Below are 25,639 nucleotides of genomic sequence, written 5' to 3' on the forward strand. Positions count from 1 at the left end.
AACAACATACGTTGTTCCCTTTGTCATCGGTATGTTACTTGCCCGAGATTCGATCGTCGGTATCTCAATACCTACTTCAATCTCGTTACCGGCAAGTCTCTTTACTCGTTACGTAATACATCATCTCGCAACTAACTCATTAGTTGCAATGCTTGCAAGGCTTGTGTGATGTGCATTACCGAGAGGGCCCAGAGATACCTCTCCGACAATCGGAGTGACAAATCCTAATCTCGAAATACGCCAACCCAACATTTACCTTTGGAGACACCTCTAGAGCTCCTTTATGATCACCCAGTTACGTTGTGACGTTTGGTAGCACACAAAGTGTTCCTCCGGCAAACGGGAGTTTCATAATCTCATAGTCATAGGAACATGTATAAGTCATGAAGAAAGCAATAGCAACATACTAAACGATCGGGTGCTAAGCTAATGGAATGGGTCATGTCAATCACATCATTTTCCTAATAATGTGATCCCGTTAATCAAATGACAACACATGTCTATGGTTAGGAAACATAACCATCTTTGATTAACGAGCTAGTCAAGTAGAGGCATACTAGTGACATTTAGTTTGTCTATGTATTCACACAAGTATTATGTTTCCGGATAATACAATTCTAGCATGAATAATAAACATTTATCATGATATAAGGAAATAAAATAATAACATTATTATTGCCTCTAGGGCATATTTCCTTCAGTCTCCCACTTGCACTAGTCAATAATCTAGATTACACGGTAATGATTCTAACACCCATGGAGCGTTGGTGCTGATCATGTTTTCCTCGTGGAAGAGGCTTAGTCAATGGGTCTGCAACATTTAGATCCGTATGTATCTCGCAAATCTCTATGTCTCCCACCTGGACTAGATCCCGGATGGAATTGAAGCGTCTCTTGATGTGCTTGGTTCTCTTGTGAAATCTGGATTCCTTTGCTAAGGCAATTGCACCAGTATTGTCACAAAAGATTTTCATTGGACCCGATGCACTAGGTATGACACCTAGATCGGATATGAACTCCTTCATCCAGACTCCTTCGTTTGCTGCTTCCGAAGCAGCTATGTACTCCGCTTCACATGTAGATCCCGCCACAACGCTTTGTTTAGAACTGCACCAACTGACAGCTCCATCGTTTAATGTAAACACGTATCCGGTTTGCGATTTTGAATCGTCCGGATCAGTGTCAAAGCTTGCATCAAAGTAACCATTTACGATGAGCTCTTTGTCACCTCCATATATGAGAAACATATCCTTAGTCCTTTTCAGGTATTTCAGGATGTTCTTGACCGTTGTCCAGTGATCCACTCCTGGATTACTTTGGTACCTCCCTGCTAGACTTATAGCAAGACACACATCAGGTCTAGTACACAGCATTGCATACATGATAGAGCCTATGGCTGAAGCATAGGGAACATCTTTCATTTTCTCTCTATCTTCTGCATTGGTCGGGCATTGAGTCTTACTCAATTTCACACCTTGTAACACAGGCAAGAATCATTTCTTTGCTTGATCCATTTTGAACTTTTTCAAAACTTTGTCAAGGTATGTGCTTTGTGAAAGTCCAATTAAGCGTCTTGATCTGTCTCTATAGATCTTAATGCCCAATATGTAAGCAGCTTCACCGAGGTCTTTCATTGAAAAACTCTTATTCAAGTATCCCTTTATGCTATCCAGAAATTCTATATCATTTCCGATTAGTAATATGTCATCTACATATAATATCAGAAATGCTACAGAGCTCCCACTCACTTTCTTGTAAATACAGGCTTCTCCAAAAGTCTGTACAAAACCAAATGCTTTGATCACACTATCAAAGTGTTTATTCCAACTCCGAGAGGCTTGCACCAGTCCATAAATGGATCGCTGGAGCTTGCACACTTTGTTAGCTCCCTTTGGATCGACAAAACCTTCTGGCTGCATCATATAGAACTCTTCTTCCAGAAATCCATTCAGGAATGCAGTTTTGACATCCATATGCCAAATTTCATAATCATAAAATGCGGCAATTGCTAACATAATTCGGACAGACTTAAGCATCGCTACGGGTGAGAAGGTCTCATCGTAGTCAATCCCTTGAACTTGTCGAAAACCTTTTGTGACAAGTCGATCATTCTAGACAGTAACATTACCGTCAGCGTCAGTCTTCTTCTTAAAGATCCATTTATTCTCAATTGCTTGCCGATCATTGGGCAAGTCAACCAAAGTCCATACTTTGTTCTCATACATGGATCCCATCTCAGATTTCATGGCTTCAAGCCATTTTGCGGAATCTGGGCCCACCATCGCTTCTCCATAGTTCGTAGGTTCATCATGATCTAGTAGCATGACTTCCAGAACAGGATTACCATACCACTCTGGTGCGGATCTTACTCTGGTTGATCTACGAGGTTCAGTAGTATCTTGTTCTGAAGTTTCATGATCATCATCATTAGCTTCCTCACTAATTGGTGTAGGTGTCACAGAAACTGGTTTCTGTGATGTACTACTTTCCAATAAGGGAGCAGGTACAGTTACCTCATCAAGTTCTACTTTCCTCCCACTCACTTCTTTCAAGAGAAACTCCTTCTCTAGAAAGTTTCCGAATTTAGCAACAAAAGTTTTGCCTTCGGATCTATGATAGAAGGTGTATCCAATAGTTTCCTTTGGATATCCTATGAAGACACATTTCTCTGTTTTGGGTTCGAGCTTATCAGGTTGAAGCTTTTTCACATAAGCATCGCAACCCCAAACTTTCAGAAACGACAACTTCGGTTTCTTGCCAAACCACAGTTCATAAGGCGTCGTCTCAACGGATTTTGATGGTGCCCTATTTAACGTGAATGCGGCCGTCTCTAGAGCATAACCCCAAAACGATAGCGGTAAATCAGTAAGAGACATCATAGATCGCACCATATCAAGTAAAGTACGATTACGACGTTCGGACACGCCATTACGCTGTGGTGTTCCAGGTGGCGTGAGTTGCGAAACTATTCCGCATTGTTTCAAATGTACACCAAACTCGTAACTCAAATATTCTCCTCCACGATCAGATCGTAGGAATTTTATTTTCTTGTTACGATGATTTTCAACTTCACTCTGAAACTCTTTGAACTTTTCTAACGTTTCAGACTTATGTTTCATTAAGTAGATATACCCATATCTGCTTAAGTCATCTGTGAAGGTGAGAAAATAACGATATCCGCCATGAGCCTCAACATTTATCGGACCACATACATCTGTATGTATGATTTCCAACAAATCTGTTGCTCTCTCCATAGTACCGGAGAACGGTGTTTTTGTCATCTTACCCATAAGGAACGGTTCGCAAGTACCAAGCGATTCATAATCAAGTGGTTCCAAAAGTCCACCAGTATGGAGTTTCTTCATGCGCTTTACACCGATATGACCCAAACGGCAGTGCCACAAATAGGTTGCACTATCATTATCAACTCTGCATCTTTTGGCTTCAACATTATGAATATGTGTGTCACTACTATCGAGATTTAATAAGAATAGACCACTCTTTAAGGGTGCATGACCATAAAAGATATTACTCATATAAATAGAACAACCATTATTCTCTGATTTAAATGAATAACCGTCTCGCATCAAACAAGATCCAGATATAATGTTCATGCTTAACGCTGGCACCAAATAACAATTATTTAGGTCTAATACTAATCCCGAAGGTAGATGTAGAGGTAGCGTGCCGACCGCGATCACATCGACTTTGGAACCATTTCCCACGCGCATCGTCACCTCGTCCTTAGCCAATCTTCGCTTAATCCGTAGTTCCTGTTTCGAGTTGCAAATGTTAGCAACAGAACCAGTATCAAATACCCAGGTGCTACTGCGAGCATTAGTAAGGTACACATCAATAACATGTGTATCACATATACCTTTGTTCACCTTGCCATCCTTCTTATCCGCCAAATACTTGGGGCAGTTCCGCTTCCAGTGACCAGTCTGCTTGCAGTAGAAGCACTCAGTTTCAGGCTTAGGTCCTGGTTTGGGTTTCTTCTCTTGAGTACCAACTTGCTTGCTGTTCTTTTTGAAGTTCCCCTTCTTCTTCCCTTTGCCCTTTTTCTTGAAACTAGTGGTCTTGTTGACCATCAACACTTGATGCTCCTTCTTGATTTCTACCTCCGCAGCTTTCAGCATTGCGAAGAGCTCGGGAATAGTCTTATTCATCCCTTGCATATTATAGTTCATCACGAAGCTCTTGTAGCTTGGTGGCAGTGATTGGAGAATTCTGTCAATGACGCAATCATCTGGAAGATTAACTCCCAATTGAATCAAGTGATTATTATACCCAGACATTTTGAGTATATGCTCACTGACAGAACTGTTCTCCTCCATCTTGCAGCTATAAAACTTTATTGGAGACTTCATATCTCTCAATCCGGGCATTTGCTTGAAATATTAACTTCAACTCCTGGAACATCTCATATGCTCCATGACGTTCAAAACGCCGTTGAAGTCCCGATTCTAAGCCGTAAAGCATGGCACACTGAACTATCGAGTAGTCATCAGCTTTGCTCTGCGAGACGTTCATAACATCTGGTGTTGCTCCAGCAGCAGGCCTGGCACCCAGCGGTGCTTCCAGGACGTAATTCTTCTGTGCAGCAATGAGGATAATCCTCAAGTTACGGACCCAGTCCGTGTAATTGCTACCATCATCTTTCAACTTTGCTTTCTCAAGGAACACATTAAAATTCAATGGAACAACAGCACGGGCCATCTATCTACAATCAAACATAAACAAGCAAGATACTATCAGGTACTAAGTTCATGATAAATTTAGGTTCAATTAATCATATTACTAAAGAACTCCCACTTAGATAGACATCCATCTAATCCTCTAAGTGATTACATGATCCAAATCAACTAAACCATGTCCGATCATCACGTGAGATGGAGTAGTTTCATTGGTGAACATCACTATGTTGATCATATCTACTATATGATTCACGCTCGACCTTTCGGTCTCTATGTTCCGAGGCCATATCTGTATATGCTTGGCTCGTCAAGTATAACCTAAGTATTCCGTGTGTGCAACTGTTTTGCACCCGTTGTATTTGAACGTAGAGCCTATCACACCCGATCATCACGTGGTGTCTCAGCACGAAGAACTTTCGCAACGGTGCATACTCAGGGAGAACACTTCTTGATAATTAGTGAGAGATCATCTTAAAATGCTACCGTCAAACAAAGCAAGATAAGATGCATAAAAGATAAACATCACATGCAATCAATATAAGTGATATGATATGGCCATCATCATCCTGTGCTTGTGATCTCCATCTTCGAAACACCGTCATGATCACCATCTTCACCGGCGCGACACCTTGATCACCATCGTAGCATTGTTGTCGTCTCGCCAATCTTATGCTTCCACGACTATCGCTACCGCTTAGTGATAAAGTAAAGCATTACAGCGCAATTGCATTGCATACAATAAAGCGACAACCATATGGCTCCTGCCAGTTGCCGATAACTTGGTTACAAAACATGATCATCTCATACAATAAAATTTAGCATCATGTCTTGACCATATCACATCACAACATGCCTTGCAAAAACAAGTTAGACGTCCTCTACTTTGTTGTTGCAAGTTTTACGTGGCTGCTACGGGCTTAAGTAAGAACCAATCTTACCTACGCATCAAAACCACAACGATAGTTTGTCAAGTTGGTGCTATTTTAACCTTCGCAAGGACCGAGCGTAGCCACACTCGGTTCAACTAAAGTTGGAGAAATTGACACCCGCTAGCCACCTTTGTGCAAAGCACGTCGGGAGAACCGGTCTCGCGTAAGCGTACGCGTAATGTCGGTCCGGGCCGCTTCGTCCAACAATACCGCCGAACCAAAGTATGACATGCTGGTAAGCAGTATGACTTATATCGCCCACAACTCACTTGTGTTCTACTCATGCATATAACATCAACACATAAAACCTAGGCTCGGATGCCACTGTTGGGGAACGTAGTAATTTCAAAAAAATTCCTACGCACACGCAAGATCATGGTGATGCATAGCAACGAGAGGGGAGAGTGTTATCTACGTACCCTTGTAGACCGACAGCGGAAGCGTTAGCACAACGCGGTTGATGTAGTCATACGTCTTCACGGCCCGACCGATCAAGCACCGAAACTACGGCACCTCCGAGTTTTAGCACACGTTCAGCTCGATGACGATCCCTGGACTCCGATCCAACAAAGTGTCGGGGAAGAGTTCCGTCAGCACGACGGCGTGGTGACGATCTTGATGTTCTACCGTCGCAGGGCTTCACCTAAGCACCGCTACAATATTATCGAGGATTATGGTGGAAGGGGGCACCGCACACGGCTAAGAAAACGATCACGTGGATCAACTTGTGTGTTCTAGGGGTGCCCCTGCCCCCGTATATAAAGGAGCAAGGGGAGGAGGCCGGCCGACCCTATTGGCGCACCAAGGAGGAGTCCTCCTCCTAGTAGGAGTAGGACTCCTACTAGGAGGGGGGAAAGGAAGTGGGGAGGGAGAAGGAAAGGGGGGCGCCGCCCCCCCTCTCCTAGTCCAATTTGGACCAGGGGGAGGAGGCGCACGGCCCACCCTGGCTGCCCCTCTCTCTCCACTAAGGCCCATATGGCCCATTACTTCTCCCGGAAGGGTTCCGGTAACCCTCCGGCTCTCCGGTTTTCTCCGAAATCACCCGAAACACTTCTGGTGTCCGAATATAGCCGTCCAATATATCAATCTCTATGTATCGACCATTTCGAGACTCCTCGTCATGTCCGTGATCACATCCGGGACTCCGAACTAACTTCGATACATCAAAAACTCATTAACTCATATAACTGTCATCGAAACCTTAAGCGTGCGGACCCTATGTGTTCGAGAACTATGTAGACATGACCGAGACACGTCTCCGGTCAATAACCAATAGCGGAACCTGGATGCTCATATTGGCTCCCACATATTCTACGAAGATCTTTATCGGTCAGACCGCATAACAACATACGTTGTTCCCTTTGTCATCGGTATGTTACTTGCCCGAGATTCGATCGTCAGTATCTCAATACCTAGTTCAATCTCGTTACCGGCAAGTCTCTTTACTCGTTACGTAATACATCATCTCGCAACTAACTCATTAGTTGCAATGCTTGCAAGGCTTGTGTGATGTGCATTACCGAGAGGGCCCAGAGATACCTCTCCGACAATCGGAGTGACAAATCCTAATCTCGAAATACGCCAACCCAACATTTACCTTTGGAGACACCTGTAGAGCTCCTTTATGATCACCCAGTTACGTTGTGACGTTTGGTAGCACACAAAGTGTTCCTCTGGCAAACGGGGGTTTCATAATCTCATAGTCATAGGAACATGTATAAGTCATGAAGAAAGCAATAGCAACATACTAAACGATCGGGTGCTAAGCTAATGGAATGGGTCATGTCAATCACATCATTCTCCTAATAATGTGATCCCGTTAATCAAATGACAACACATGTCTATGGTTAGGAAACATAACCATCTTTGATTAATGAGCTAGTCAAGTAGAGGCATACTAGTGACATTTAGTTTGTCTATGTATTCACACAAGTATTATGTTTCCGGATAATACAATTCTAGCATGAATAATAAACATTTATCATGATATAAGGAAATAAAATAATAACATTATTATTTCCTCTAGGGCATATTTCCTTCAGGCATTATTCTTATCAGCTCCTCAAAGGCCGCCACTAATCGTCTGTTGTCTGCTCTGGGTGGTCATTTTGCTGTCAAGGATCTGGGTGCTCTCCATTACTTTCTTGGTCTGGAGGTTTCACGGTCTCCTGCTGGCCTAACTCTCCCTCAGCATAAGTACTCCTTGGACCTACTGCGACGTGCTAGTATGTTGCATTGCAAGCATGCTACCACCCCTATGTCTGTGACAGATCAGTTATCAGCCTTGGATGGTGCCTTGCTTCCTTCAGATGATGCTACAGACTACCGCAGTGTTGTTGGTGGTTTGTAGTACTTGACTATCACACGGCCGGATATCTCCTATGTGGTTAACCATGTGTGCCAGTATCTTCATGCTCCTCGGACTTCACACTGGTCAGCTTTGAAGCATATACTGCGTTATCTCTCTCATACTGTCACCTATGGCTTGCATCTTCGGTATACCTCCTCAAGTGTTCTCTCTGCGTTCTCTGATGCAGATTGGGCTGGGAGCCTGGCTAACCGTCGATCAACGTGGGGCTACGTTGTCTTCTTAGGTCGCAACTTGATCGCCTGGAGTGCGCGTAAGCAGGCCACGATATCTCAGAGTAGCACTAAAGCAGAGTACAAGGTTGTTGCCAATGTCACGACTGAGCTCATTTGGGTACAGTCTCAGTTGAGAGAGTTGAGAGTCTCTCAAGGGCAGCCACCAGTTCTTTGGTGTGATAACATTGGTGCGACATACCTTTCATCTAACCCGGTATTTCATGCTCGTACCAGGCACATCGAAGTTAACTATCATTTTTGAGGGAACGTGTTGCATAGAAGCTTCTTCATATCAAGTTCATCTCCTCCAAAGATCAACTTGCTGACATCTTCACGAAGCCACTTCCACAACCTCAGTTTGAAAGTTGTAGGCACAATCTTAATTTGTTTTGTACTTTAGGCTACAATTAATATTGAGGGAGGGTGTTAGACTATGTAATTGTATTACATATAGCTTCTGTATACCTAACCATGTATGGTTAGGATTTGTACTTTGTACCTATGTACCACCAATATATATACAACTCACGCCACCCCTAGAGGGTTGTGCGATTCACCAAAAGAAATCTACGTCTAATAGCCAGAACAAAGCCAAGTCATGGTTCTACCTTTCGTTCTAACAAAATTTTCTAGGCCAACGTTAACCTTATTCTAGTTCCGATTAGCATGAGTAATACGAGTGAATAACACAAAACTACCAAAATTTGGGCTCGGGTTGTGAAAAACTATAGTTTTTCCAAACCTTCCTAGAACCTCTTACCGTTAGGTTGACATTGATAGGTTGTGAAGGGTGGGGGCGTGGGGCCCAAATATTTTTTAAATATCGGGTCCCTAAAAAAAGTTAAAGGCAATCAGGGCCCGGTATATTTTTAAAGGCACACATGTCCCTGGAAAAAACCAATCAGTTCCCTGCAAAATTGGAACACACCAATGCTTAGCCCGTCGCCGGCGAGCCCATCGATGGAGCCGACGAAGGGCACCTGTGGGCGTCGGCCGGCCTTTAGTGCTGAGACGAGGGCCTCGCCGGAGCTCGTTGCAGGAGTTGTAGCGGTATCGTTCCACACCCAACCTCCACCATGTCGTATCCAGGTACTTGCTCGCCCAGATGGCCGAGCTCGTCTATAGCAGACTGTCCAGACGTGGCTCGCTGGGACGACGTGGATAGAGGAAGGTGGAGGGGCGTGTGGTCGTCTCGAGCATGATCGGGCACGGAGAGCGGCCGGAGGGAGCCCGTCGCCTGCCTGGTTCATGGTAGAGCATGGGGAGCGGTCAGGGAGAACACGACCAGGCATGGGTAAGTAGCCGGAGGAAACACGAGGTCCTTCATGCATGGTCTCACAACCGGTTGGGGAACGGGGGAGAGGCCGGCTGGAGAAGAAGGCAACCCATGTCAAACTTAACAGATCAGATAACGACATTGACTTTTATTTTATTTTTCGAAAAGGGGTGCCTTATTACTTATAAAAGTATTACACCAGGCCTCTGCATAACTAAGATGCACACAGTTAAACAAGGTCCTCTCACATAAATGAAAAATAAAAAGGTGAAATACAAAGAAACATGTAGAGTTTGTATAAAGCCTAAAGTGGAGGGGGCCCAATCCTAAGATCATGTTGCCACCCATGTTGGGTAAAAGTATCCCTCGCTGTAGCCTCCAATCATGTACAAACCTCCATAAACAGGTCTCGATTCTCCACGCGTTGTTGAGAGGACCATAAACGAAGAGTCTGAGTACATCTGTAGATAACCTGTAACAGAGAAGTACTTTTATCGTTAAAAACCTTATCACTTCTACATAGCCAAAGCGACCAAATAATGGCAAGCGCTCCCACCTTGAGAAGAGTTCTAAACATGTGATCAATCCCATGTAACCAGTTGCCAAATACATTAGCAACACTATAGGGAGGATACAAGCCAGAAGCTATTTGGATGACTGACCATATAGAACGAGCCAATTTGCACTGGAAGAATAAATGCTTTATTGTCTCATCATGGTGACAAAAGACACATTGTGAACTTCCATGTCAATTCCTCTTAATAAGGTTATCTTTAATAAGAATGACTCCGCGACGAAGATACCATGCAAAGATTTTATTCTTAAGAGGTATCTTCATCTTTCATATCTTCTTATTATTATCAACTGGCACATCAGACTGGATTAATGCTCTATACATAGACTCCACTGAGAATTATCCATTCCCATGGAGGTTCCATCAAAATACATCAGACCCGTGTGACAATTGCACCGTGGACAATCAATGTAGCAGGATGTTCCACGATTGTAGTCTGGGTCCAATTAAATCTCTTCCGAACGTCACATTTGGCAGAAATGATTCCATTTACCGTGGCGATAGTATCAACCTTGTGGCGCACAATGTTGTATAGAGCCGGATATTGTTCCCGGAGTATGGCATTTCCTGGCCACTTGTCCTCCTAGAATCTAATTACTGAACCATCCTTAATCGAGAAGGATCCATAGCAGAAGAAATATTTCTTCGTGGCCATTAGACCCGCCCAAAAGTCGGAATCCCCGGGCTTCCAGTATACTTGGGATACCTCCTTGGAACCCGTATATTTCCTACTTAGGAGGGTTTGCCATACACCATCTTCCTTTAATAATTTAAACAACCATTTGCCGAGAAGGGCTCTATTCTTAACCTCAAGCTCGTGAATGTCCAACCCGCCTTGATCTTTGGGAGAGCAAACCACACTCCATTTAGCCAGTCGATATTCCTTTCTCTCGCTATCTCCTTGCCAAAAGAATCTTGATCGGAAGTAATCCAATCTATGTAAAACTCCTTGCAGCAACTGGAAGAAGAAGGAAATCATATATAGTACCATATTACCTAGTACATAATTTATGAGGACCAATCTTCCACCCAGAGACTGATGACCCACAAGTATAGCGGATCTATCATAGTCCTTTCGATAAGTAAGAGTGTCGAACCCAACAAGAAGCAGAAGGAAATGAAAAGCGGTTTTCAGCAAGGTATTCTCCGCAAGCACTGAAATTATCAGTAACAGTTAGTTGTGTGATAAGATAATTCATAATGGGTAACAAGTAACAAAAGTAACTAAGGTGCAACAAGGTGGCCCAATCCTTTTTGTAGCAAAGGACAAGCCTGGATGAACTCTTATATAAAGCAAAGCGCCCCCGAGGACACATGGGAATTGTTGTCAAGTTAGTTTTCATCATGCTCATATGAATCGTGTTCGTTACTTTGATAATTTGATATGTGGGTGGACCGGTGCTTGGGTGCTGTACTTACTTGGACAAGCCTCCCACTTATGATTAACCTGTTGGGTAACGTAGTAATTTCAAAAAAAATCCTACGCACACGCAAGATCATGGTGATGCATAGCAACGAGAGGGGAGAGTGTTGTCCACGTACCCTCGTAGACCGAAAGCGGAAGCGTTAGCACAACGCGGTTGATGTAGTCGTACGTCTTCACGGCCCGACCGATCAAGCACCGAAACTACGACACCTCTGAGTTCTAGCACACATTCAGCTCGATGACGATCCCTGGACTCCGATCCAGCAGAATGTCGGGGAAGAGTTCCGTCAGCACGACGGCGTGGTGACGATCTTGATGTTCTACTGTCACAGGGATTCGCCTAAGAACCACTACAATATTATAGAGGACTATGGTGGAGGGGGGCACCGCACACGGCTAAGAGATCAATGATCAACTGTTGTGTCTATGGGGTGCACCCTTGCCCCCGTATATAAAGGAGCAAGGGAGGGAGGCGGCCAGCCTAGGAGGAGGGCGCGCCAAGGGGGGAGTCCTACTCCCACCGGGAGTAGGACTCCTCCTTCCCTTGTTGGAGTAGGAGAGAAGGAAAGAGGGGAAGAGGAACAAGGAAACGTGGGCTGCACCCCTTGTCCAATTCGGACCAGAGCGGGGGCGCGCGCCTCCTTCCTTTTGGCCTCTCTCCTCTATTCCCGTATGGCCCAATAAAGCCCATATACTCCCCGGCGAATTCCCGTAATTCTCCGGTACTCCGAAAAATACCCGAATCACTCGGAACCTTTTCGATGTCCGAATATAGTCGTCCAATATATCGATCTTTACGTCTCGACCATTTCGAGACTCCTCGTCATGTCCCCGATCTCATCCGGGACTCCGAACTCCTTCGGTGCATCAAAACTCATAAACTCATAATATAACTGTCATCAAAACCTTAAGCGTGCGGACCCTATGTGTTCGAGAACTATGTAGACATGACCGAGACACGTCTCCGGTCAATAACCAATAGCGGAACCTGGATGCTCATATTGGCTCCCACATATTCTACGGAGATCTTTATCGGTCAGACCGCATAACAACATACGTTGTTCCCTTTGTCATCGGTATGTTACTTGCCCGAGATTCGATCGTCGGTATCTCAATACCTAGTTCAATCTCGTTACCTACAAGTCTCTTTACTCGTTCCGTAATACATCATCCCGCAACTAACTTATTAGTTGCAATGCTTGCAAGGCTTAAGTGATGTGCATTACCGAGAGGGCCCAGAGATACCTCTCCGATAATCGGAGTGACAAATCCTAATCTCAAAATACGCCAACCCAACAAGTACCTTCGGAGACACTTGTAGAGCACCTTTATAATCACCCAGTTACGTTGTGACGTTTGGTAGCACACAAAGTGTTCCTCCGGTAAATGGGAGTTGCATAATCTCATAGTCATAGGAACATGTATAAGTTATGAAGAAAGCAATAGCAACAAACTAAACGATCAAGTGCTAAGCTAATGGAATGGGTCAAGTCAATCACATCATTCTCCTAATGATGTGATCCCATTAATCAAATGACAACTCATGTCTATGGCTTGGAAACATAACCATCTTCGATCAACAAGCTAGTCAAGTAGAGGCATACTAGTGACACTCTGTTTGTCTATGTATTCACACATGTATTATGTTTCCGGTTAATACAATTCTAGCATGAATAATAAACATTTATCATGAAATAAGGAAATAAATAATAACTTTATTATTGCCTCTAGGGCATATTTGCTTCAGTCTCCCACTTGCACTAGAGTCAATAATCTAGTTCACATTGCCATGTGATTTAACATCAATAGTTCACATCACCATGTGATTAACACCCATAGTTCACATCGTCATGTGACCAACACCCAAAGGGTTTACTAGATTCAATAATCTATCTAGTTCTCATCGCTATGTGATTAACGCCCAAAGAGTACTAGGGTGTGATCATGTTTTGCTTGTGAGAGAAGTTTAGTCAACAGGTCTGCCACATTCAGATCCGTAAGTATTTTGCAAGTTTCTATGTCAACAATGCTCTGCACTAAGCTACTCTAGCTAATTGCTCCCACTTTCAATATGTATCCAGATTGAGACTTTGAGTCATCTGGATCAGTGTCAAAACTTGCATCGACGTAACCCTTTACGATGAACCTTTTGTCACCTCCATAATCGAGAAACATATCCTTATTCCACTAAGGATAATTTTGACCAATGTCAAGTGATCTACTCCTAGATCACTATTGTCCTCCCTTGCCAAACTCAGGGCAGCGTATACAATAGGTCTGGTACACAGCATGGCATACTTTATAGAACCTATGGCTGAGGCATAGGGAATGACTTTCATTCTCTCTCTATCTTCTGCCGTGGTCGGGTTTTGAGTCTTACTCAACTTCACACCTTGTAACACAGGCAATAACTCCTTCTTTGACTGTTCCATTTTGAACTACTTCAAAATCTTGTCAAGGTATGTACTCATTTAAAAACTTATCAAGCGTCTTGATCTATCTCTATAGATCTTGATGCTCAATATGTAAGCAGCTTCACCGAGGTCTTTCTTTGAAAAACTCCTTTCAAAAATTCCTTTATGCTTTGCAGAATAATTCTACATTATCTCCGATCAACAATATGTCATTCACATATACTTAACAAAAATGATGTAGTGCTCCCACTCACTTTCTTGTAAATACAGGCTTCACCGCAAGTCTATATAAAACTATATGCTTTGATCAACTTATCAAAGCGTATATTCCAACTCTAAGATGCTTGCACCAGTCCATAGATGGACCGCTGGAGCTTGCATATTTTGTTAGCACCTTTAGGATTGACAAAACCTTCTGGTTGCATCATATACAACTCTTCTTTAATAAATCCATTAAGGAATGCAGTTTTGTTTATCCATTTGCCAGATTTCATAAAATGCGGCAATTGCTAACATGATTCGGACAGACTTAAGCATAGATACGAGTGAGAAACTCTCATCATAGTCAACACCTTGAACTTGTCGAAAACCTTTTGCGACAATTCTAGCTTTGTAGATAGTAACACTACTATCACCGTCCGTCTTCCTCTTGAAGATCCATTTATTTTTTTATGGCTTGCTGATCATCGGGCAAGTCAACCAAAGTCCACACTTTGTTCTCATACATGGATCCCATCTCAGATTTTATGGCCTCAAGCCATTTCGCGGAATCTGGGCTCATCATCGCTTCCTCATAGTTCATAGGCTCGTCATGGTCAAGTAACATGACCTCCAGAACAGGATTACCGTACCACTCTGGTGCGGATCTCACTCTGGTTTACCTACAAGGTTCTCTAGTAACTTGATCTGAAGTTACATGATCATCATCATTAGCTTCCTCACTAATTGGTGTAGTAGTCACAGGAACAGATTTCTGTGATGAACTACTTTCCAATAAGGGAGCAGGTACAATTACCTCATCAAGTTCTACTTTCCTCCCACTCACTTCTTTCGAGAGAAACTCCTTCTCTAGAAAGGATCCATTCTCAGCAATGAATATCTTTCCTCCGGATCTGTGATAGAAGGTGTACCCAACATTTTCTATTGGGTATCCTATGAAGATGCACTACTCCGATTTGGGTTTGAGCTTATCAGGTTGAAACTTTTTCACATAAGCATTGCAACCTCAAACTTTAAGAAACGACAGCTTAGGTTTCTTGCCAAACCATAGTTCATACGGTGTCGTCTCAACGGATTTAGATGGTGCCCTATTTAATGTGAATGTAGTGTCTCTAATGCATAACCCCAAAACGATAGTGGTCAATCGGTAAGAGACATCATAGATCGCACCATATCTAATAAAGTACGGTTACGATGTTTGGACACACCATTACACTGTAATGGTGTTCCAGGTGGCGTGAGTAGTGAAACTATTTCACATTGTTTTAACTGAAGGCCAAACTCGTAACTCAAATATTTTACTTCTGCGATCATATCGTAGATACTTTTATTTTTGTTACGATGATTCTCCACTTCACTCTAAAATTCTTTGAACTTTTCAAATGTTTCAGACTTGTGTTTCATCAAGTAGATATACTCATATCTGCTCAAATCATCAATGAAGATCCGAAAATAATGATACCTGCCGCGAGCCTCAATATTCATCGGACCACATACATCAGTATGTATGATTTCCAACAAATCTGTTGCTCGCTCCATTGTTCCGGAGAACGGAGTCTTAGTCATCTTGCCCATGAGGCATGGTTCGCAAGCATCAATTGATTCATAATCAAGTGATTCCAAAAGCCCATCAGCATGGATTTTCTTCATGCGCTTTACACCAATATAACCTAACCGGCAGTGCCACAAATAGGTTGCACTATCATTATTAACTTTGCATCTTTTGGCTTCAATAAAAATGTGTATCACCACGATCGAGATCCAACAAACCATTTTCATTGGGTGTATGACCATAGAAGGTTTTATTCATGTAAACAGAACAACAATTATTCTCTAACTTACATGAATAACCGTATTGCAATAAACATGATCAAATCATATTCATGCTCAACGCAAACACCAAATAACACTTATTTAGGTTCAACACTAATCCCGAAAGTATAGGGAGTGTGCGATGATGATCATATCAATCTTGGAACTACTTCCAACACACATCATCACTTCACCCTTAACTAGTCTCTGTTCATTCTGCAACTCTCGTTTCGTGTTACTACTCTTAGCAACTGAACCAGTATCAAATACCGAGGGGTTGCTACGAACACTAGTAATATACACATCAATAATCTGTATATCAAATAAGTGTAGATCAATTACTTGGGGTAGTTCCGCTTCCAGTGACCAGTCCATTTGCAGTAGAAGCACTCAGTTTCAGGCTTAGGTCCAGACTTGGATTTTTTCACTTGAGCAACAACTTGCTTGCTGTTCTTCTTGAAGTTCCCCTTCCCTTTGTCCCTTTACTTGAAACTAGTGATTTTGTTTACCATCAACACTTGATGCTTTTCTTGATTTCTACCTTCATCGATTTCAGCATCACGAAGAGCTTGGGAATCGTTTCCGTTATCCCTTGCATATTATAGTTCATCACGAAGTTCTACTAACTTGGTGATGGTGACTAGAGAATTCTGTCAATCACTATTTTCTCTGGAAGATTAACTCCCACTTGATTCAAGTGATTGTAGTACCCAGACAATCTGAGCACATGCTCACTGCTTGAGCTATTCTCCTCCATCTTTTAGCTATAGAACTTGTTGGAGACTTCATATCTCTCAACTCGGGTATTTACTTGAAATATTAACTTCAACTCCTGAAACATCTCATATGGTCCATGATGTTCAAAACGTCTTTGGAATCCCGATTCTAAGCTGTTAAGCATGGTGCACTAAACTATCAAGTAGTCATCATATTGAGCTAGCCAAACGTTCATAACGTCTGCATCTGCTCCTGCAAGAGGTCAGTCACCTAGCGGTGCATCAAAGACATAATTCTTCTGTGCAGCAATGAGGATAAACCTCAGATCACGGACCCAGTCTGCATCATTGCTACTATCATCTTTCAACTTAGTTTTCACTAGGAACACATATAAAACATAGGGAAGCAATAACGCGAGCTATTGATCTACAACATAGATATGCAAATACTATCAGGACTAAGTTCATGATAAATTAAAGTTCAATTAATCATATTACTTAAGAACTCCCACTTCGAAAGACATCCCTCTAATCTTCCAAGTGATCACGTGATCCAAATCAACTAAACCATAACCGATCATCACGTGAAATGGAGTAGTTTTCAATGGTGAACATCACTATGTTGATCATATCTACTATATGATTCACGCTCGACCTTTCGGTCTCAGTGTTCCGAGGCCATATCTGCATATGCTAGGCTCGTCAAGTTTAACCTGAGTATTCTGCGTGTGCAAAACTGGCTTGCACCTGTTGTAGATGGACGTAGAGCTTATCACACCCGATCATCACGTGGTGTCTGGGCACGACGAACTTTGGCAACGGTGCATACTCAGGGAGAACACTTTTATCTTGAAATTTAGTGAGAGATCATCTTATAATGCTACCGTCAATCAAAGCAAGATAAGATGCATAAAAGATAAACATCACATGCAATCAATATAAGTGATATGATATGGCCATCATCATCTTGCGCTTGTGATCTCCATCTCCGAAGCACCGTCATGATCACCATCGTCACCGGCGCAACACCTTTATCTCCATCGTAGCATCGTTGTCGTCTCGCCAATCTTATGCTTCCACGACTATCACTACCGCTTAGTGACAAAGTAAAGCATTACAGCGCAATTGCATTGCATACAATAAAGCGACAACCATATGGCTCCTGCCAGTTGCCGATAACTCGGTTACAAAACATGATCATCTCATACAATAAAATTTAGCATCATGTCTTGACCATATCACATCACAACATGCCCTGCAAAAACAAGTTAGACGTCCTCTACTTTGTTGTTGCAAGTTTTACGTGGCTGCTACGGGCTTAGCAAGAACCGTTCTTACCTACGCATCAGAACCACAACGATAGTTTGTCAAGTTGGTGCTGTTTTAACCTTCACAAGGACCGGGCGTAGTCACACTCGGTTCAACTAAAGTTGGAGAAACTGACACCCGCCAGCCACCTGTGTGCAAAGCACGTTGGTAGAACCAGTCTCGCGTAAGCGTACGCGTAATGTCGGTCCGGGCCGCTTCATCCAACAATACCGCCGAACCAAAGTATGACATGCTGGTAAGCAGTATGACTTATATCGCCCACAACTCACTTGTGTTCTAATCGTGCACAACATCAACGCATAAAACCTAGGATCGGATGCCACTGTTGGGTAACGTAGTAATTTCAAAAAAAATTCTAGGCACACGCAAGATCATGGTGATGCATAGCAACGAGAGGGGAGAGTGTTGTCCACGTACCCTCATAGACCGAAAGCGGAAGCGTTAGCACAAGCGGTTGATGTAGTCGTACGTCTTCATGGCCCGACCGATCAAGCACCGAAACTACGGCACCTCCGAGTTCTAGCACACGTTCAGCTCGATGACGATCCCCGGACTCTGATCTAGCAGAATGTCGGGGAAGAATTCCGTCAGCACGACGGCGTGGTGACGATCTTGATGTTCTACTGTCGCAGGGCTTCGCCTAAGCACCATTACAATATTATCGAGGACTATGGTGGAGGGGGGCACCGCACACGGCTAAGAGATCAATGATCAACTGTTGTGTCTATGGGGTGCCCCTGCCCCCGTATATAAAGGAGCAAGGGAGGGAGGCGGCCGGCCTAGGAGGAGGGCGCGCCAAGGGGGGAGTCCTACTCCCACCGGGAGTAGGACTCCTCCTTCCCTTGTTAGAGTAGGAGAGAAGGAAAGAGGGGGAGAGGAACAAGGAAAAGTGGGCTGCACCCCTTGTCCAATTTGGACCAGAGGGGGGGGCGCCTCCTTCCTTTTGCCTCTCTCCTCTATTCCCGTATGGCCCAATAAGGCCCATATACTCCCCGGCGAATTCCCGTAACTCTCCGGTACTCCGAAAAATACCCAAATCACTCAGAACCTTTCCGATGTCCGAATATAGTTGTCCAATATATCGATCTTTACATCTCGACCATTTCGAGACTCCTCGTCATGTCCCCGATCTCATCCGGGACTCCGAACTCCTTCGGTACATCAAAACTCATATACTCATAATATAACTGTCATCGAAACCTTAAGCGTGCGGACCCTATGTGTTCGAGAACTATGTAGACATGACCGAGACACGTCTCCGGTCAATAACCAATAGCGGAACCTGGATGCTCATATTGGCTCCCACATATTCTACGAAGATCTTTATCGGTCAGACCGCATAACAACATACGTTGTTCCCTTTGTCATCGGTATGTTACTTGCCCGAGATTCGATCATGGGTATCTCAATACCTAGTTCAATCTCGTTACCGGCAAGTCTCTTTACTCATTCCGTAATACATCATCCTGCAACTAACTTATTAGTTGCAATGCTTGCAAGGCTTAAGTGATGCGCATTACCGAGAGGGCCCAGAGATACCTCTCCGATAATCGGAGTGACAAATCCTAATCTCGAAATACGCCAACCCAACAAGTACCTTCGGAGACACCTGTAGAGCACCTTTATAATCACCCAGTTACGTTGTGACGTTTGGTAGCACACAAAGTGTTCCTTCGGTAAACGGGAGTTGCATAATCTCATAGTCATAGGAACATGTATAAGTTATGAAGAAAGCAATAGCAACAAACTAAACGATCAAGTGCTAAGCTAATGGAATGGGTCAAGTCAATCACATCATTCTTCTAATGATGTGATCCCGTTAATCAAATGACAACTCATGTCTATGGCTAGGAAACATAACCATCTTCGATCAACGAGCTAGTCAAGTAGAGGCATACTAGTGACACTCTGTTTGTCTATGTATTCACACATGTATTATGTTTCCGGTTAATACAATTCTAGCATGAATAATAAACATTTATCATGAAATAAGGAAATAAATAATAACTTTATTATTTCCTCTAGGGTATATTTCCTTCATAACCCCACTCATAAGCATCCGCAACTACGAAAGAAGAATTAAGATAAATCTGACCATAGCATGAAACATGAGGACCCAAATTAGCCCCTTACGAAGCAACGTATAAACTAGGGTTCAAGCTTCTGTCACTCTAGCAACCCATAATCTACTTATTACTTCCCAATGCCTTTCCCTATTCCCAAATCATGGTGAAGTGTCATGTAGTCGACGTTCACATAACACCACTAGAGGAAAGACAACATACATCTCATCAAAATATCGAACGAATACCAAATTCACATGATTACTTATAACAAGACTTCTCCCATGTCCTCAGGAACAAACGTAGCTACTCACAAAGCATATTCATGTTCATAGTCAGAGGGGTATTAAATACCATTAAGGATTTGAACATATATATGATCTTCCACCGAATAAACAACTAGCATCAACTACAAGGAGTAATCAACACTACTAGCAACCCACAGGTACCAATCTAAGGTTTTGAGACAAAGATCGGATACAAGAGATGAACTAAGGTTTGAGAGGAGATGGTGCTGGTGAAGATGTTGATGGAGATTGACCCCCTCTTGATGAGAGGACCGTTGGTGATGACGATGGCTTCGATTCCCCCTTCGGGAGGAAAGTTTCCCCGGCAGAACAGCTCCGGCGGAGCCCTAGATTGCTTCTGCCCAGGTTCCGCCTCGAGACGGTGGCGCTTTATCCCGAAAGCTTCCTTCTAATTTTTTCCAGGTCAAGACACATCATATAGCAGAAGATGGGCACCGGGGGCTTGTCAGGGGGCCCACAAGATAGGGGCGCACCCATGGTGGTAGGGAGCGCCCCCACCCTTGTGGCCATCTGGTGGGTCCCCTCTGGTATTTTCTTTGCCCAGTATTTTTTGTATATTCAATAACTCTCCGTATATTTTTAGGACTTTTGGAGTTGTGCAGAATGGGTCTCTCGGGTTTGCTCCTTTTCTAGTCCAGAATTCCAGCTGTTGGCATTCTCCCCCTTTGTGTAAAACCTTGTAAAATAAGAGAGAAAAGGCATAAGTGTTGTATCAAAACATATAATAATAGCCCATAGTGCAATAAATATCAATATAAAAGCATGATGCAAAATGGACGTATCAACTCCCCCAAGCTTAGACCTCGCTTGTCCTCAAGCGAAAGCCGAAATCAATAAATATATCCACGTGTTTAGAGATAGAGGTGTCGATAAAATAAAATACAGACATGAGAGCATCATGATCATCTTTAGAATAGCAACATATATTATTATATAATTTCTTATGCTAAAGTGACAATTTGTTCACAAGGTAAAGTATGAATCACAAAACTTTATTGAAAACCAACAAACTATGATCTCAGTCATTGAAGTAATTACAATCTATTATATATTATATAATTAAAATAGAAGACAAATAAGACACCACGTTAATCCACACAGACTAATATTATCACCACCGTTTGATCAGAATAACAATGGCTCAGATTAAAAGATTTTACGTAATAAGTTAATATGTACAGATCAATAAATTGAACTGTCACGTCTATATGGAGACGCACACATAAGGCTTATCAACATAATCGTAGAAGGAAGCCAAAAAAACACAAAACAATTTATCTCTTCCACTAATATATTAGATTAGATAAAGGCGTTACATGTCCAACTATTGTCACGTGCAATTCCTAATCGGGACTCTAAAGGACACATACATAACTCGGACACTCGGTAAGCCAAGGACACGTAAACACATACAAAGAGTGCTTACGGACAGAGTCCCCATAAAAATACAAAATTGGCCGCATCCATCAGCCTATTGTCACATATAGGCTTTAACTGGAAGAAAAAATAAACATACAAGGACTCCATAAGGGCACAGCCAGAACTCATCCATCAAAATACACAGCCGGCCGCACCCAGCAGCCAACACACGCCCACCATCCGCCTAGAAATCTAAGACACACAGCAAGTCACGACTCAACACCATGACCAGGAAAATTGAAGCCAACCAACTCTACGACGCCATGACTCGACGATCCCACCACCAGGACAATTGAAGCGAACTCTCTATGATGCGAGATGTTCAGACTTGGCTCTCAGGCAATAAATATCAAAGGCGGCCCAAATTATGAAGTGGCATGCAACTCTTTTCTACATAAGTCACACCCAACCATCCGAGTTTCCTTCTCACCTGAATCAACAAGGTTAGTAAGTATTATTACTATGAACTCAATTTCTTCAGCAAAAATCTTCATATGAACATTATCAATTGACAAGTACATTTTCAATCCTTTTGAAGCAATGGGAACACAAGAAACTGAGAGACTTTAACAAGAGACCAAAACTGGGATGTTTAAGTGAAACTAATGGGAACATGGGATACAATAATCCTCCAATCGATGAACTTATTAGCCTTGATGTGATCTATATGTATGAGCAGGTTTATGTTATACATATTCATCGATAACCAAAGTGTCTGCTGTGACCTCAACAATAGTGCAAAAATTCAATGGTAAGTTCAACAATTTTAAAACCTGATATGTTATTTACAAAAAGAAAATATTTAACAGATTTCTACTTGATACGTTTGTGCCTATAGTCAAGCAGTGCCACAGGAGTATATACCGATCTCGATATACCCAAACATCGGGAACTTCTTAACTGGTATGAAACACCAGCTATTCTAATTTATTGACTAATTAACTATGACTAAATGTCACTCCATATATATAGGCACCCAGCGGAAGAATCTTTACCAAAAATGATCGATATTGATAGAAGTACTACAACGCACACTAGAAGAGCAAATGTTTTACGCAAGGGCGTTACAAGAACTTCCTTAGATGAGGCAAAAAAAAAACTAGACAGATCAGGTAGTCACAATTTAGTCATATATGTTATAACATCATCTTACATTCTTACTTGACTTATATATGTCTAACAATTTCTTCAAAATGTGAACTTTGATTTTCTTGGTAATTTTTAGGACTATGTGTTCATTGATTTGAGAAATCTACTAATTCAAACAGGAATGTTTCTATTATACTTGCTCCGTTCCTAAATACAAGTCCTTTTAGAGATTTCAATATGGACTACATACAGATGTATATAGACATATTTTAGAGTGTAGATTCACTCATTTTGCTCCATATGTAGTCCATATTGGAATCTCTGAAAAGGCTTATATTTAGGAACGAAGGGAGTATTTACTTTGCACTAATAACAATGGTATGGTATGTGCCATATTCAACTCCAAATTAGCACTATAGAATTACTACAAGTTGCACTTTATTTGACGAGGAAGAAAAGTTGCTTAATACATTTGTCTCGAATTTGCTAAATTCATTGGATGGGAAGGAAATCTAAAGCAGCGCCAAAGATTATACAAAAGTTATATGGAAGAAGATTTATCTTTCGCTTTGGCATGCAAAACAATGCAGTAAAATGAACATACATACCCGATGATGGGCTTGATATGTTGTACTTTAACGATATGTTCTTTAAAAATTAAGTATTGTGTTTCTATTTTTCTTCAGTGATACATCTTGCGTGCCACATAGGATTTGATGAATGATGAAGTGGACACCATCTTCAAATAAGGAAAGAAGAACATGCCGGCTATAAGAATAATTGGTTTTTGCACTATATACTTTTGCATTTTTAAAGATATGTCTAATTTTTAAAATTTATTTGTATTTTGCAGTCACAGAATAATAAAGATTCAACTAGGCAAAAGTAATGTGGACTGATGTCTGTGACAGAGGAACCACATGGTACTAATGGGACTATGGTAAATGAATATGAGTATGGAAACAAAATATTATCATCACACGAACTCCATGATGACAAAAGAAAGACCATTGTTATATACTTATAAGCACACAAAAGAAGTCCTCAAGAACAAGAAACCCGTCAAAGCAAATCACAAGTACAATGTTTAAAGATGAAGACTCATATGCTCGCTCTACCAGCATCTAATGGTGAGGTTGAATTAGGTTTTGGATTGTAGTGACCAAGCTTATTTTCTCAGTCAAAAGTTGGATTGAAAAATATTAATTTCCCCTATTTTTTGACGGGTAACGGCAGGAGCTCTACTAATTTTTAGAGGGGTGTTAACTGTACATGCTGCTACCAGCAGGGAAAGAACAAAGACGGAAAAGAAAACTGGACAAACAAATCTAATTACTCGCAGAAAACTAGCCCGAGGGCCTCAATGTATGCATGTATGGTCAGTACAAATAGTTTGTTCTGATGGTTATAGTTGATAAATAATGCAGATATCAGTGAGTGTGAGAATCATGACTACTACCCTTGTGAGGGAGGCTGCAAGAATAAGCAAGGATCCTATGAATGCACACGGAACAATAACTCACACAGTGCTAATTCGTACAAATAACTCTGCAGGCCAAATTTTCCACTAGAAGCAAAGATCGACATTAGGTATTTATGTGTCGATTCACCTAGAGGCATCACAAGTATGGCCTAAACCCATTAAGCCAATCGAGAATTGGGTGCATGTTAATTAAAGCATATGAAGCAAATTTTAGTTAAAACATGCAAGAGTTTTTACTTTGTCTTAAATAAACAATAAACGTATGAGTTACATAACTTGCTAATATGTTGTTACAGCAAATAGAAAATTATATACTTTTTAATCCAATTAGAAGGGGAAACAAACCTGTGAAGAATTGGGTGCTATGGAGGAAGTAGGAACGATGCATAGATGTGGCGCATTGACCATACCAGGCATGCTCACCTCTATCCTGTGTCACAGATCCAATAATTGAAATAAATCACATCCCGTTTGAAGCAGAAAAATATATTATTGGCAATTTAAAAATGAAAGTAAAATGGTGAAAATTAACAGACATGCTAAAGCCAGACCTGGGTGATTGGAGAATACGAGATCGACGAGGAAAACTTTGGAGGAGATGGTCGTCAAACGCGACGACCCAGCTCTCTGACCTGACATCTGCCTCTCTAGTTCAGCAGAGATGAGATGCCGCATCATGGGAAGGCGAGCAGCGCTAGATCCGCGGCCAGAAGCTTTGCGCCATCCCTGCCTCGGCCAGACCTCGATCCAAAGAGCAGTAAGAGAAAGGGGATTTTTTCCATGCCTGGGTGCTTGGGGTACAACGGTGGCCAGTATAGTCCAGAGTTTTCCATTCATACTGTTACATTGAACCGTCAGTTTGCGAGATATTTGATCTGATGCGACCAGCAGCATGTATCTTTTTTATTTGAACACGACCAGGAGCATGTATCAAGTGGCAAAAATGGATGGTTGAGCAAACTACACGTACTAGAAGGAAATGATGAGAATACCTATACCGTACCAAGCATATTTGGTGCCTATAAATGAGTACTCCCTTCGTTTTTAAATATAAGTACTTTTACATTTCAATATGAACCATATACTGATGTATATAGACATATTTTAGAATATACATTTCAAAGTATATAGTCTCTATTGAAATCTCTAAAAAGATTTATATTTAAAAACGAAGGGAGTATTTTATAATCTATAGAATGTCAAAAGAAATTTGTTTCCGAGAAAGAAAATAGATCTAGGATTTCGCTCCTGTCTGATTTTTTAGTATGGAAAAAACATCTTTTATGGCAAATTAAGTTGTCG

The 25,639-nt window shown here is 42.0% G+C and overlaps 1 long non-coding RNA gene across 1 annotated transcript; it reads right to left on the reverse strand.

The window, feature by feature from the left end:
• Window positions 1–21,619: 21,619 nt before the first annotated feature.
• On the reverse strand, window positions 21,620–25,218 carry LOC125513284. Its single transcript, XR_007285849.1, has 3 exons — window positions 24,889–25,218; window positions 24,683–24,767; window positions 21,620–22,195 (listed from the first exon to the last, which is right to left on the reverse strand). It is a non-coding gene; the product is annotated as an uncharacterized LOC125513284 (long non-coding RNA).
• Between the last annotated feature and the right edge of the window lie 421 nt (window positions 25,219–25,639).

The sequence above is a fragment of the Triticum urartu genome, chromosome 6, assembly GCF_003073215.2.
Source record: "Triticum urartu cultivar G1812 chromosome 6, Tu2.1, whole genome shotgun sequence".
Classification (NCBI taxonomy): domain Eukaryota; kingdom Viridiplantae; phylum Streptophyta; class Magnoliopsida; order Poales; family Poaceae; genus Triticum; species Triticum urartu.